Raw genomic sequence first — 14,803 nt, 5'->3', positions numbered from 1 at the left:
GGCCTTCTTGATCCAGCAAGAGAGACGGAGAGGTAGATGAATTCTCCGACAGCGTGGCGGCGCTCCGGAGGTTGGTGGTGATCTAATGTCAGCAGGGCTCCGCCCAAGCTCCACAGAAACGCGATCTAGAGGTAAAACCTTGGAGGTATGTGGTCGGGCTGCCGTGGCAAAAGTTGTCTCAAATCAGCCCTAAAACCTCCGTATATATAGGTGGGAGAGGGGGGGGCATGCCTTGAGGCTCAAGGAGCCCCAAGGGGGTCGGCCGAGCCAAGGGGGGAAGTCCTCCCCTTCCAAACCGAATCCAACTAGGTTTGGAAGGTGGAGTCCTTCTCCCTTTTCCCACCTCCCCCTTTTTTTTCTCTTTCATTTTCTTCCTATGGCGCATAGGGCCTTCTTGGGCTGTCCCACCAGCCCACCAAGGGCTGGTGCACCACCCCCAAGGCCTATGGGCTTCCCCGGGGTGGGTCCCCCCCCCCCCGGTGAACACCCGGAACCCATTCGTCATTCCCGGTACATTCCCGGTAACTCCGAAAACCTTCCGGTAATCAAATGAGGTCATCCTATATATCAATCTTCGTTTTCGGACCATTCCGGAAACCCTCGTGACGTCCATGATCTCATCCGGGACTCCGAACAACATTCAGTAACCAACCATATAACTCAAATACGCATAAAACAACGTCGAACCTTAAGTGTGCAGACCCTGCGGGTTCGAGAACTATGCAGACATGACCCGAGTGACTCCTCGGTCAATATCCAATAGCGGGACCTGGATGCCCATATTGGATCCCACATATTCTACGAAGATCTTATCGTTTGAACCTCAGTGCCAAGGATTCATATAATCCCGTACGTCATTCCCTTTGTCCTTCGGTATGTTACTTGCCCGAGATTCGATCGTCGGTATCTGCATACCTATTTCAATCTCGTTTACCGGCAAGTCTCTTTACTCGTTCCGTAATACAAGATCTCGCAACTTACACTAAGTCACATTGCTTGCAAGGCTTGTGTGTGATGTTGTATTACCGAGTGGGCCCCGAGATACCTCTCCGTCACACGGAGTGACAAATCCCAGTCTCGATCCATACTAACTCAACGAACACCTTCGGAGATACCTGTAGAGCATCTTTATAGTCACCCAGTTACATTGCGACGTTTGATACACACAAAGCATTCCTCCGGTGTCAGTGAGTTATATGATCTCATGGTCATAGGAACAAATACTTGACACACAGAAAACAGTAGCAACAAAATGACACGATCAACATGCTACGTCTATTAGTTTGGGTCTAGTCCATCACATGATTCTCCTAATGATGTGATCCCGTTATCAAGTGACAACACTTGCCTATGTTCAGGAAACCTTGACCATCTTTGATCAACGAACTAGTCAACTAGAGGCTTACTAGGGACAGTGTTTTGTCTATGTATCCACACATGCACTGTGTTTCCAATCAATACAATTATAGCATGGATAATAAACGATTATCATGAACAAAGAAATATAATAATAACTAATTTATTATTGCCTCTAGGGCATATTTCCAACAAATGTGAGATTTCAATTAACAAAGATGTATGATTGAACTCTCAATTTATACATTGATGTATTGTGTGTGTACCAGCATGATCTTGGGATGGTACGGAAACACCAGAGACTTGGCCGTTTCAGGCCGGGTTGCTACACTGATAAGTCTAGGTTTAGCGTCCTTCTTCTCCATGAGGTACTTAATAGCAGCATGATCAGTGTGAATAGTGACTTTGGAATCAACTATGTAAGACCTGAACTATTCACATGCAAACACGACTGCTAAAAATTCCTTCTCCGTAGTAGCGTAGTTTCTCTCGGCATTGTCCAGAGTTTTACTAGCGTAGTGAATAACATTCAACTTCTTATCAACTCTTTGCCCTAGGACAACACCAACAACATAATCACTAGCATCACACATGATTTCAAAAGGTAAGTTCCAATCAGGTGGTTGAACAATAGGTGTGGTTATCAAAGCCCTCTTAAGTATTTCGAAGGCTTCCTCACAATCATCGTCAATGACAAAAGGAATATCCTTTTGCAAGAGATTGGTAAGAGGCCTAGAAATCTTAGAGAAGTCTTTAATGAACCTTCTATAGAAACCAGCATGAACAAGGAAAATTCTTATTCCTTTGATATCTGTGGGGTATGGCATTTTCTCGATTGCATCAACCTTAGCCTTATTGACTTCAATACCTCTTTCAGAAATTTTATGTCCTAAGACGATGACTTCATTAACCATAAAGCGGCACTTCTCCCAATTCAAGACAAGGTTTGTCGTGGTTTTGTCACGGCAGATGTCCTAGTGAAAGGACTTAATGATGGAGCCATCGCACCTTGGTGGCGACTCAAAGGTGTTGAACGGGAGCGGGACTCAGATTTACCCAGGTTCGGCCCCTCGTGAGGAGGTAAAAGCCTACGTCCTGCTTTGTGTCGTATTGATGATGTTTCTATTACAAGGAGGGCGTAACTCGCCTGACCTAGCTCTCGATGATTTCTAACCTGTCCTCTCCTCTCCACGGACTCGCCTTTATATACAGGTCGAGCCCTTAGGGTTTACAAGAGTCCTTGCCATAACACAAGTCGTGATCTTTTCTATCTCTAAATGGCCGTGCTTTCCAAGACTGGAGAACTCCCCGATAATTGATTCTCCACATGGATCTTGAACCGCCATCCAGCTCCTAGGCCTACCGGGCCAAAGCTTGAATCACCAAAGGATGAGTCGCCCACTTGGTGACCCGGCCCAACTAGGCCGGGTCACACCGCAGATAATATCCCCAACATTAGGCCCCAGATCGACTTGAACCTGTTCACGCCAATAAACTCTTACCTAGTTTAGGGGCGAGTCATTCCACTCCTTTCATGCATCATACGCTTAAGCCGCCATCCTCCATGGAAATATCCAAGTCGCCAAACCGTTTCTCGATGACATCACCTTATCCCCTTATCCTCGGAAAATGATAACGCAATCTCCAGCGGATCTCGTGGCGCAAATATCCCAAAAATCTTGGTGCCAGAAGTGCGAATCTTTAGTTTGCCCTTTTGGTTCCCGCACGAGGTGCCTCGATCCCCGCACCCGACCTATTAAATAGGCTCGGGAACAGGAGCGGAGGGAATCTTCACCTACTCGTCCCATCGGCTTCTTCTTCCTCGCAACCACACAAAGAAACCCGACACCACCTCGAAGTGCTCCGTCGCTGCCCGAAGGACTTCTACACTGCCTCAAGGATTTCGTCGCTGCCCAAGGGACTCCGCCGCCGCCTGCGAAGCTCTGTTGCCGCTCGAGGGACTCCGCCGCCGCCCGAAGGACTCCGCCGCCGGCTGCGAAGTGTTGTCGCTGGCCGAGGGACTCCATCGCCGCCCACTACGTCCGACGTATCTTCAAGCTAGCGAGAACGCCGTCCTCGCTGCGGACCCGCACAACCGCTTCCGGACGCCTTTAGCGGGTCAATTCTTCACCAGTCGCAACCAGATCCGGATCTTTCGGCATTCGCTACATGCCATGTTCTTAGTACACTTCGAGCTTCCCTTTGCACGTTGATAGATCAATGGTAATAGCTGATATAATAGTGTTAACCGCATCCTTGATTAAATAGTTTCCTATTCGAAAACCAAACAAAGTTCGACCAAACCATCTCTGCCATATTCATTTTCAGTCACAAGCCGCTTTGTTTCGTCCAAGCCTTTTTCCGTTATTTTACCTTGCTCGTAAATCCGTATTGCACTGCTTACTGTGTAGAAAATTGTTTGTAGATTCAGACTTCATCATTTTACCGCACGTCTTTGATGCCCTGAGATGCCTTCTCTGAATAATAGGAAATTCCTAAGTCGCCCATGTGCCCAAATCTGGTCCCTTATTGACGAGTTAATAGATTTTCTTAGCCACTCGACAAATGTTCAGCGAGTTGAGGGATTCTCTTAGCCACTTCAACAAGTTTTAGGTGGGTTATCTTACCCATGAACTTTTCCTCTGTAGTTATGGGTGCCGTTTTCAAGGTCGACTGGCTTCCGACCAAAGTTGACGACGCCTTCCTCGAGGATTGCGTAAAGACAGGGAACATTGATCTGAAGGAAGTCATCGGATGGCAATCTGGACTAGGCGACGAAATTCCCAACCCGGCCGAAGGGGAAATAGTTGTTTTTGCTGAACACCTCGAACGAGGGTTTAAGCCGCCAGGATCAAAGTTCCTCAGAGATGCCATGGCCTTCATGAACGTCCGCCTCTAAGACCTGGGCCCCAACTCGATCAACAACATGTGCCAGTTCCAAGTATTTTGTGAAGCTTACCTACGAATGGAACCATCGGTCCCTTTGTTTTGGTACTTCTTCCATCTGAATTGCCAGACCGAGTTATCCAACGGCCCAAGCTTAGAACTTGGAGGTGTTAACGTTCAACGACGCAGGGACAACTCATTCCCATCACTCGCCATGCCTAGCCACCCCAAAGGCTGGGGCGACTCTTGGTTTTATTGCCCGACCACTTCCCCTCCGGGTGGAAACAAACTCCTCGGCTACAGGAAGGAACGTCTGCCCACAAACTTCAAACTTCCAGACAAGCTCACCGAAGAGGAGGAGTCGGATTTCATTCCAGTGCTATCTGAATTACGATCTTTAACAAACAACGGTCTTACTAGAGTTGATCTGATCCGCTGCTGGGTCGAATGACGCATCCTTCCCTTGAGTCGCCGAGACGGCTTGATGTGCGAGTTTGATGGTACTTTGGACCATCCCCAATGCTACTTCCACACAACACTCACAGAGGAACACATTGTGAGCATCATCAAGAAGCTAACCGGCGAGCCCTTGGCCAACTGTAGCCAGATAGGGCTTAAGCCATTCTGCAAGATTAACCTGGCTCCTAAGGTAAATAATTTTAACCCGCCCTTGGTTCACTCTTTCCGACTTACTCGGATTCTGACTTGGATAATGACAATTCTACCTCAGAAAGGCGACCGATTCTGCTCATGAAGGCCGAAAAAGATTGCCCTGAAGCGAGCCAAACAGCCTCCAAAGAAGAAAACCAAGGGTAACACCAAAACCGTCGTCGTCGAATCGTCTGATGTGAACGAATCCCAAGTTGACGAAGCGTCTTCAGGGGTAAAATTTTATCTTCTTTGTCTTGACGCCCTTTGCTCTAATTTGTGCTTATATCTCTGCATTTCTATGTATAGAATGATGATAACGAAAGCCAGTATGACGCCCTAGAGGTAATTTCTATTTCTTACAACTCATCTTCTCCTTTGCCTAAGCCGGCCAGGCGAGTTTGTGGGAAAGTTCGCATGTCTCACCCCGAATGCTTGTCTGACCCTAATTTCCTCTTGAAGAAGACGCAACACGCTTCCTTTCGGAAGACTTGAAGCCACTCAGGAGATTTGGTGTCCGGGTTACCAGTAAAAACCCCTACTAAGAAACAGAAAAATGAGGTACCCTCTATCAATTTCCACCTTCGTTTTCTTTTGGATCACACTTGTAATTCGCTCACATTTTGAGATATTACTTTTGCAGACTTCTCCCCCTTCGTCGGGCAACTCGGTGATGTCGGCCCTTCCGCCAATGATTCGCGTACAAGGGTAAGTACTTATAATACTTATGTCTTTCCTGATGATAATGATGCTTGCTTTAAGCATGACCCTCTTTTCCTTAGAGCGCAAGCGAAGAAGAGAAAAACTGGCGGCTCAACTTCCACTCTGGCTCCAGAACTTCAAGAAAACCCAGCACCGGCTCGTGCTCACCCGGTGAAAGATATATCTGATGACCGAGTTGACCTTCCAAGTTCTCCCAAGGAAGGCATGGAAGCGCCCAACCCGCCAAATCCGTTGAAGGCGGGTGGAGATCCTGACGCTGTGGTCATTACTTGTACTGGCTTCTCTAAGCCAGCTTCGGCAATCTTATCGAAGCATGTATCAACATCGTCCCATCCTTCCACCAAACATGAGATTTCCAAGGCCAAACTTTCTCAATATGAAAAACTTGAGTTTGATGAGCTCTTCTCTGGCTTCGCAAGTCGCCTGGAAACAAGTTATGAAATGGAGAAGAACCTGCTCCACATGATGAAGAATAAACATGAGGTACGCCTTAATGCATAACCTCCTCATTAGCCCCCAAGGGTCGGGTCATCTTTTGAAAGATGAGCTGGGTCTTGATGTAGAAAAAACTTTCAACCTGTAACCCCCAAGGGTCGGGTCATCTTTGGAAAGATGAGTCGGGTCTTGATGTAGAAAAAAACTTTCGACCTGTAACCCCCAAGGGCTGGGTCATCTTTCGAAAGATGAGTCGGGTCTTGATGTAGAAAAAACTTTCGACCTGTAACCCCCAAGGGCCGGGTCATCTTTTGAAATATGAGCCGGGTCTTGATGTAGAAAAAACTTTCGACCTGTAACCCCCAAGGGCCAGGTCATCTTTTGAAAATGAGCCGTGTCTTGATGTAGAAAAAACTTTCGACCTGTAACCCCCAAGGGCCGGGTCATCTTTCGAAACATGAGTCGGGTCTTGATTGTGGTATAATTTTGTCTAAAAAATTATACGTTAGCCCCCAAGTGCCAGGGATGTTGCTTGCAATAATTCTGAGACTTGTCCCTTGATAATATGTTGACAGGAATCTGTGGCCCAAGCTGAGTCGACGTTGGGCGACTTCAAGAAAAGTTTAGCCGACCAGCAAGACGCGCGGGCTCAAGCAGAAGAAAAATACCAGGCGATCTTAGCTGATATGGAAAAGCTGAAAGCCGCCAACAAGAAGTCACAACCTGATCAGGCCACCGCGCTAAAGTGAGCGGAAATGGCTGAAACAAAACTGGAAGTCGTGCAACAAGAGTTGGCTGGTTTAAAGAAACATATCTCCAACATTACACAGGCCATTTTTGGTGAAAAAGAATCCATGGTTTTGCATCTCTGAGAAAAGAGTAGTATAAAAAAAACAAAGTACTAACCATCATTGTCTTTCTTACGTGGGCCCGAGAGCCGCCAACCTTCAGGACGACTGCATCTTGAAGTTAAAGGCGATTTACACACTGACTGAGCAGCTGTATGCTCGAAGCATGCTGACCATGAAGGCAGTGATGGGCACCAAGGAACCAATCACATCAATCAAAAAGATGCTTGACTGCCTATCAACCCTTCCGCCTCAGATAGGTGAGCTAACCCGATCAGCCGCCCGGAAGGGGGCGCTGACTACCTTGAGTCGGTGTTTGGCATATGCTCCAGAACTGAAGCCCGAAGAGGTAGCAGCAGGCTTTCCACAGCTCAAGGATGACGGGTCAGAGTTTACTCAAGATGATTATCAGCATGTTGTCAAGGAATCACGCTCGGCGGCGACTCAGCTAGCAGCGAGCTTGGATTTATCAAAGTACCAAGCCGCTTATGATGACATGAACAAGAAAGTAAACCCGCCGTCGTTCGTGACAACCAGCTTAACTCCTCGTCGGCCCAAGAACACTTTCGATTTGGAATCTGATCTCTCGGCATTTTTGAATGATGAAGACGAATTTGCCGCTCTACCCAAGTGTAATTGGGTACTGGGCGATTTACAACTTGAAGTCGGCCAGAGCTGGAGGCACCAGCAGAATAGATCTTACTGATTTGGCCATCCAAGCCATGTAATAGCTTATTGTAGAAAACAATCCCCTGCTTATGCCTGTTGCGGAACTCTTCTGTGATCCTTAAAAAAACCTTCTGCCGCCCTTGGGGTGCCTATGATGCTTGACCCGCCGTGTCAGTAAAGATTTTGATCACCAACCTGTTGGGATAACAAAAGCAAACATCAAACCATCTCAATGAGTAATGGATCATAATAAATAATAATCGACTCAAGGTGTCTTGGCGAATTATATGAAGAAAACCCGGCTCAACAAGATCCGGCGAGTCTTATAAATCTGTGAAACCTTGTGGCAGTGCCAAGAAGGTGAGAGTAAGAATTTCGTCGGCTCGTTCAAGTCGCGACAGGATAGGACGTGTTAGACAAACTCAAGTGCTACCGAAGGGAGAATTTTTGTATAAAAAAGCTCAAGTATTTAGACCGGCTAATCAGACGCAAGTCAAGCTTCGGTGAAGCAGGTTCAATGAACCAATGGTTTCTCTATTTTCCATGTGGGGCGCTATCCGGTACCATGCATGTTTTAACCAAGGTGAGTTCAGGGTCCAAATAGTGGATTAACTCGCCCGAAGTTCATGGGTCCATATGGCGATTTGGCCAACACATAGTCCAGTATAACCATTTGTAGTGCGGTAATTTTTCGCTAGCCAAATGGGTAATTAGGCTGATCTCAGTGAGAGGAAGTCCCCAAGTGACCTATGATTAGGGGAAAGACCGGTCATAGGATTGTAGACGTGTATACGCTCTTACCACAAAACGACTTGGGGGCCGATAGCCCCAAGTAAGCCGGCCTAATCCTCAGAATCATATAAGGCGCCCATGTTTGAATCGTGCGCGTGTAGCGACTTGATCCTCTTTGGCTTATCGATACCCGGTGTTGTAATAAGTGAAACATGGCGACTTATGCTCTCTGGTGTTGATAGCGTCCATGTTTGGGCGACTTGTCGAAGAACAATAAAGATCCATGCTTTCAAGAAGATGAAGTGGCAGAAAAACCCAAAATTCGTGGGTATCGACTTTATTGCTTTATATAAATGAGAGACTTACAATCTTCAAAGATGGGAGAGAAAGGAAAAAAGGGGAGCCAATAGCTCAAGTGTAGTAAGGCCGCAGATGGGCTATGTTCCAGGGGCGAGTTGACCCACCCTCCGTGGTTGGCCGATCAGGCCGAAGATCCACCAAATAGTATGACCCGTTGCGAAGGTTTTTGCTGACGACAAACGGTCCTTCCCATGGTGGTGACAACTTATGCATGCCAGTGCGATCTTGGATCAAACGGAGCACTAAGTCGCCCTCTTGAAAAGCTCGGCTCTTGACCCGGCGGCCATGATAACGCCGCAAATCTTGCTGATAGATAGCCGATCGGGAAGCAGCCAAATCGCGTGCTTCCTCCAAAGCATCGAAAGAATCCTGACGTGCCAACTCATTATCCTGTTCCACATAAGTGTTGACTCTGGGCGAGTCATTCCTAATGTCACTGGGAAGAACGGCTTCTGCTCCATACACCAGGAAGAAAGGAGTAAAACCCGTAGAACGATTCGGGGTGGTTTAAATGCTCCATAATACCGAAGGCAACTCCTCAACCCAACACCCTGGGGTGCGCTCCAGGGGAACCTTAAGTCGGGGCTTGATTCCTCGTAGTACTTCCTGATTCGCTCGTTCTTCCTGCCCATTAGATTGTGGATGAGCGACCGCAGACACATCAAGCCGGATGTGCTCCCGGTTGCAAAACTCCTGCATCGCCCCTTGTGATAAATTGGTACCTTTATCAGTGATAATGTTGTGTGGGTATCCAAACCGGAATATCAACTTTTTCCAGAATTTGACGGCCGTTTCTGCATCACAGCTGCCAACAAGCTCTGCTTCGACCCACTTGGTGAATTTATCAACCGCCACCAGTAGATGAGTTTTTTTATTGGATGACATCTTAAAAGGACCAACCATATCTAACCCCCAGACCGCGAAAGGCCAAGTGATAGGGATCATCCTTAGTTCTTGAGCCGACACATGAGCCTGTCGTCCAAAACGTTGACAGCCATCACATCGACGAACTATCTCTTCTGCATCCGCATGAGACGTCAACCAAAAGAATCCATGTCGGAACGCCTTGGAAACAAGGGAACGTGACCCGGCATGATACCCGCAATCTCCGGCATGGATTTCGTTCAGAATTACGCACCCTTCATCAAAAGAAACGCATCTTTGAAATACCCTGAAGTACTTCGCTTATATAACTCGCCGTTGATGATGACCATGGATTTGCTCCGATGAACTATTTGACGGGCCAACACCTCATCCGAAGGTAACTCGCCTCGTGTGAGGTACGCCAAGTAAGGAAGAACCCAATCCGGCGTAACACGAAGAGCCACCACAAACTGGGACTCAGCATCTGGTATCGCCAACTCCTATTCTGAGGGTAACCTCACGGAAGGATTATGCAGAATATCCAGAAAGACATTAGGAGGAACCAGCTTACGTTGCGAGCCGAGATGCGAGAGGGCATCAGCTGCTTCGTTAAGTCGCCGGTCGATATGATCGAGTTGATAACCATGGAAATGACCCGCCACATGAGACACAACCCTTCTGTAAGCCGCCATCAGGGGGTCCCGGGAATCCCATGTACCTGAAACTTGTTGAGCCACCAGATCGGAATTGCCAAAACATCTAACGCGTGTCAGGTTCATCTCCTTGGCGAGTTGCAAACCATGAAGTAGGGCTTCATACTCCGCAGCGTTATTGGTACACGGGAACATGAGTCGGAGAACATAACAGAACTTGTCTCCCTGGGGTGAAATCAACACCATGCCAGCCCCCGAGCCTTCCAATTGCCTAGACCCATCAAAATAAATAGTCCAGTACGTGAGATCAGGCCTGTCTTTCGGAATCTGCAACTCGGTCCAATCATTGATGAAGTCGACCAATGCCTAGGACTTGATAGCCGTGCGGGGCGCATATCGCACGTGGTGTGGCCCAAGCTCAATCGCCCATTTGGCGATTCGCCCCGTTGCTTCTTGGTTCTGGATGATGTCCCCAAGAGGGGCGGAGCTAACCACCGTGATAGGATCTTCTTGGAAATAATGTTTTAGCTTCCGACTCGCCATAAAGACCCCATAAACCAACTTCTGCCAATGCGGATAACGTTGTTTGGAGAGGGTTAGCACCTCGCTGATAAAATACACCGGGCGTTGTACCGGGTATTCCTTTCCTTCTTCCTTCCGTTCAACAGCCACTGCCACGCTCACCGCCTTGGTATTCGCCGCGATGTATAAAAGCATAGGCTCATTTTTAGTCGGGGCGGCCAGAACCGACGGGTTGACCAGCTGCTGCTTCTGAGCTTCAAAAGCTTCGTTGGCCTCGTCCGTCCAAACAAAACGATCATCTTTCTTAAGCAACTGATAGAGGGGAATGGCTTTCTCCCCCAGGCGGCTTATAAAGCGACTCAAGGCCGCAATACGACCCGCCATGCGTTGAACTTGATTAATATTCATTGGTTTCCCGAGCGAATCGATTGCTTCAATTTTGTCCGGGTTGGCCTCAATGCCGCGTTCGGACACCAGAAAACCCAAAAGCTTTCCTGCGGGAATGCCAAAGACACATTTGGTGGGATTAAGCTTCATCTGATATACCCACAGATTGTCAAAGGTTTCCTTGAGATCCTCCAAGAGCGTCTCTTTCTGGCGAGATTTAACCACAATGTCATCAACGTAAGCATGGACGTTGCGTCCAATTTGGCCGCGGAGACAGTTTTGGATACAACGCTGGTAAGTCGCCCCAGCGCTCTTGAGCCCAAACGGCATGGATACATAGAAAAAAGCCCCGAACGGGGTTATGAAAGCTGTCTTCTCCTAATCTTCCACAGCCATCTTGATTTGGTGATATACGGAGTAGGCGTCCAAGAAACACAAACGCTCGCAGCCCGCAACCGAATCAATGATTTGATCAATGCTGGGAAGGGCGAAAGGATCTTTTGGGCAAGCTCTATTGCGGTCGGTGTAGTCGATGCACATGCGGAAAGTACCGTTCTTCTTGAGCACGAGGACCGGGTTAGCCAACTATTTAGGGTGGAAGATCTCAATGATAAATCCGGCGGCCAAAAGACGGGCGACTTCTTCTCCGATCGCCTTGCATCGCTCCTCATTAAACCTGCGAAGATATTGCTGAATCGGCTTTGCTTTAGAGTCAACATTAAGATGGTGCTCAATGAATTCTCTCGGTGCACCAGGCATGTCAGAAGGTTTCCATGCGAAGATGTCCCGATTCTCACGGATGAATTCGATGAGCACGCTTTCCTATTTGGGATCTAGACCCGCCGCGATAGTGAACTGCTTGGATGAATCGCCAGGAGTAAAGTCCACCATCTTAGTGTCATCCGTTGGCTTAAACTTGAGGAGCGGCTCGGCATCGGTTGTTCGCTTCTTGAGGGGCGACATGTCCGCCGGGTCAACATTGGCTTGGTGATACTTGAGTTCTTCTACATCACAAGCGATTTCTACGTAAGCCGCATCTCCTTCCTCACACTCCTTTGCTATCCTCCTGTCACCATCGACCTTGATGGGTCCCTTAGGGCTAGGCATCTTGAGTTTAAGGTAGACATAGCAAGGGCGAGCCATGAACCGGGCGTAAGCCGGCCGCCCGAACAACGCATGGTAAGGGCTCTTTAGCCTGACCACCTCAAATATAAGCGACTCACTCCTGTGATTGGATGTTGTACCAAAAGCCACATTAAGTTTGACCCGCCCAATTGGATATGCCAACTTACCCGGGACGATACCATGGAATACCGTGGTTGACGGCATTAGGTCTTTCTCCAAGAGGTTCATTCTTCGAAAGGTGTCGAAATATAATATGTTGATGGTGCTGCCACCATCCGTAAGAACCTTTGAAAGGGTATATCCCCCGACTTGGGGGGCCACGACCAATGTGAAGTCGCCGGGGTTGTCGATTCTGGGCGGGTGGTCCTCCCTACTCCACGAGATAGTCTGCTCAGACCAATGGAGGTACCTAGGGAGTGCCGGCTCGGACACGCTATACATCATGTGCTTTACCTTCTTGTCTCGCTTACAGGCACTCGTGGTGAACACTTGGTATTGTCCGCTGTTTAATTGTTTGGGATTGCTGTGGAATCCACCATTATCATCTGGCCCCTAGGGATCCCCGTGTGGGGGTGGCTGCTGAAACACTCCGGGCGGGTTATACCGCTGCTGGTTATGCACAGGGTACTGGCCACTGCTTGGTTGCGAGCCGCCCTGGGCCCCTGGTTCAGGGAAACTGCTGAACGGGTTCTGGCGTTGATTAGGCGCGCCGAACTGTTCCTGCCGTTGGCTCTGGTCACCGGTTTGGCCTTTCTTGAGTGCCTCCGCCCGAAATTCCTGCATTACGTAGCAATCTTCCCAAGAGTGGGTCGCCGGTCCTTCCGCCGTGGCGTGATGCGGGCAGGGGCCCTTAAGTATCTCGTTATAGTTGCGTGGCTTCTTGCCACTTTAACCCCTCTTCTTCTGGCGCTGGTTGCCATTGTTAGCATTGGTGTTGGCGACGAAGTCCGTGGCTCCTTCCTGGTGCCTTCTCTTGACATTTCCACCATGATTATGGTGGGCGCGTCCCTAAAAACGGGAGTGATTCTTGGATGACTCGCCTTTCCTCGGCGAGTTGGCCTTGCTGCCGTCCTCTCCTGGATCTTTAGTATCATCTGCTTCGGCATACCGAGTGAGGGTGTCCATCAATTCGCCCATATCCTGGAGCTTGCGCTTCAGTCGCCCCAGCTTCTGTACCAAGGGCTCATAGTGGCAGTTTTGCTCCAGGATCAGCACGGCTTGAGCCGCCGTGATGCCGTCTGACGAGTGGATGATTTCCGCAACTCGCCGCGTCCAGTGGTGGGCCGACTCATCGGGGCGCTGAACGCAATGCTGTAAGTCGACGATCGTCATTGGGCGTTTGCAAGTTCCTCGAAAGTTTTTGATGATACGTTCCTTCAGTTCAGCCCAAGTCCGGATGGAGTTGGGTGGCAGGTTTTTCAACCAAGTGCGCGCCGTCCCTTCGAGCATCATTGTAAAGTACCTGGCATAGACTGCTTCACTCACGTCGAGCATGTCCATTGCGAGTTCGTAACTGTCAACCCATGATGCCGGCTCAAGGTCCGGGGTGTAGTTGGGCACCTTCCTTGGTCCTTTAAAGTCCTTCGGCATTCGCTCGTTGCACAGAGCAAGGGCCAAGCATGGCACCCCGACTTGCCTGCCGCCTCCGCTAAGTGGTGTTGGGTGGGTTTGGTGTTGCGGGCGGGAGGGTCCCGATGGTCATGCGGGTTACCCTGAGGTAGGTGTCGCGGTCCGCTGGTTATGGCGGGTTGGTCCTCCGGTCGGCTTCTGGTGCGGCTCGCCTGGGGGTGGAGTGCAGCCGATCGAGGCTATGTGAGAATTGCGCGTTCTGGACCACCGCCGTTTTTAACATCTCAATGGCGTTTCTTGCTTCTATATCAGTCGGGGTGTTGCCATAAATCGGAAGGGATTCTAAGTGGCGAGTCGCGGCGAGCACGTTGTCCATGGGGTTGGAAAAGTGGCCCTGAGGCGTCTGGAAACGGGGAACACGATCATCTGCTGGCTGAGGCGGCGGGTTTGGCGGCTGAGCCGACCCTCCCCATGGAACGGTTCCTGCCCCGGGGGTGCGTGGAGTGTCGAAAAGGCGGGTAGGGTTCAGATCAGGGGGTAAACGCCCCTGGTGCCTCCTCTGATGGACAGCGTCGGACGCGCGCTGATGTCTTTCAAGTCGCCAGTTCTCGGTGTTCAAGCGGGCCGTCTCTGTGGTGATCCGAGCTTGCCGAGTCTCAATCCTTGCGGCTTCTGCTTCCGCATCTCGCTGGGCCTTCACCATCTCATCTCGCAGCTTTGCCAACTCGATGTTTATTGTTCCTTGATTTTCTGCCGTCACAGGGGTCGCCATAAGCCTCGTTATCTCCGTCGACAGGTCCACCAGGACCGCAGTTGGGCTTTTGGATGGTTCGCCAGCCTCGTTGTTGCCTGCAGGGTTTTGCTGGGACTGTGTTGCCCCCGCTATGTATATGGCTATCTGACGGCGGGTCCGGTCAAGGACTTCGGGATCCATTGCCAGCGACAGATCTTCGGGGCAGCCTTCGTGTAGGGACTGGATTGAATCTGTGTCGCCCATGGATGACTCATCGTCAGTGTTGACCGGCG

The sequence above is a fragment of the Hordeum vulgare genome, chromosome 5H (genome assembly GCF_904849725.1).
Source record: "Hordeum vulgare subsp. vulgare chromosome 5H, MorexV3_pseudomolecules_assembly, whole genome shotgun sequence".
NCBI lineage: Eukaryota > Viridiplantae > Streptophyta > Magnoliopsida > Poales > Poaceae > Hordeum > Hordeum vulgare.
The sequence above is the reverse complement of the archived record's forward strand: the minus strand, read 5'-3'. Positions refer to the sequence as shown.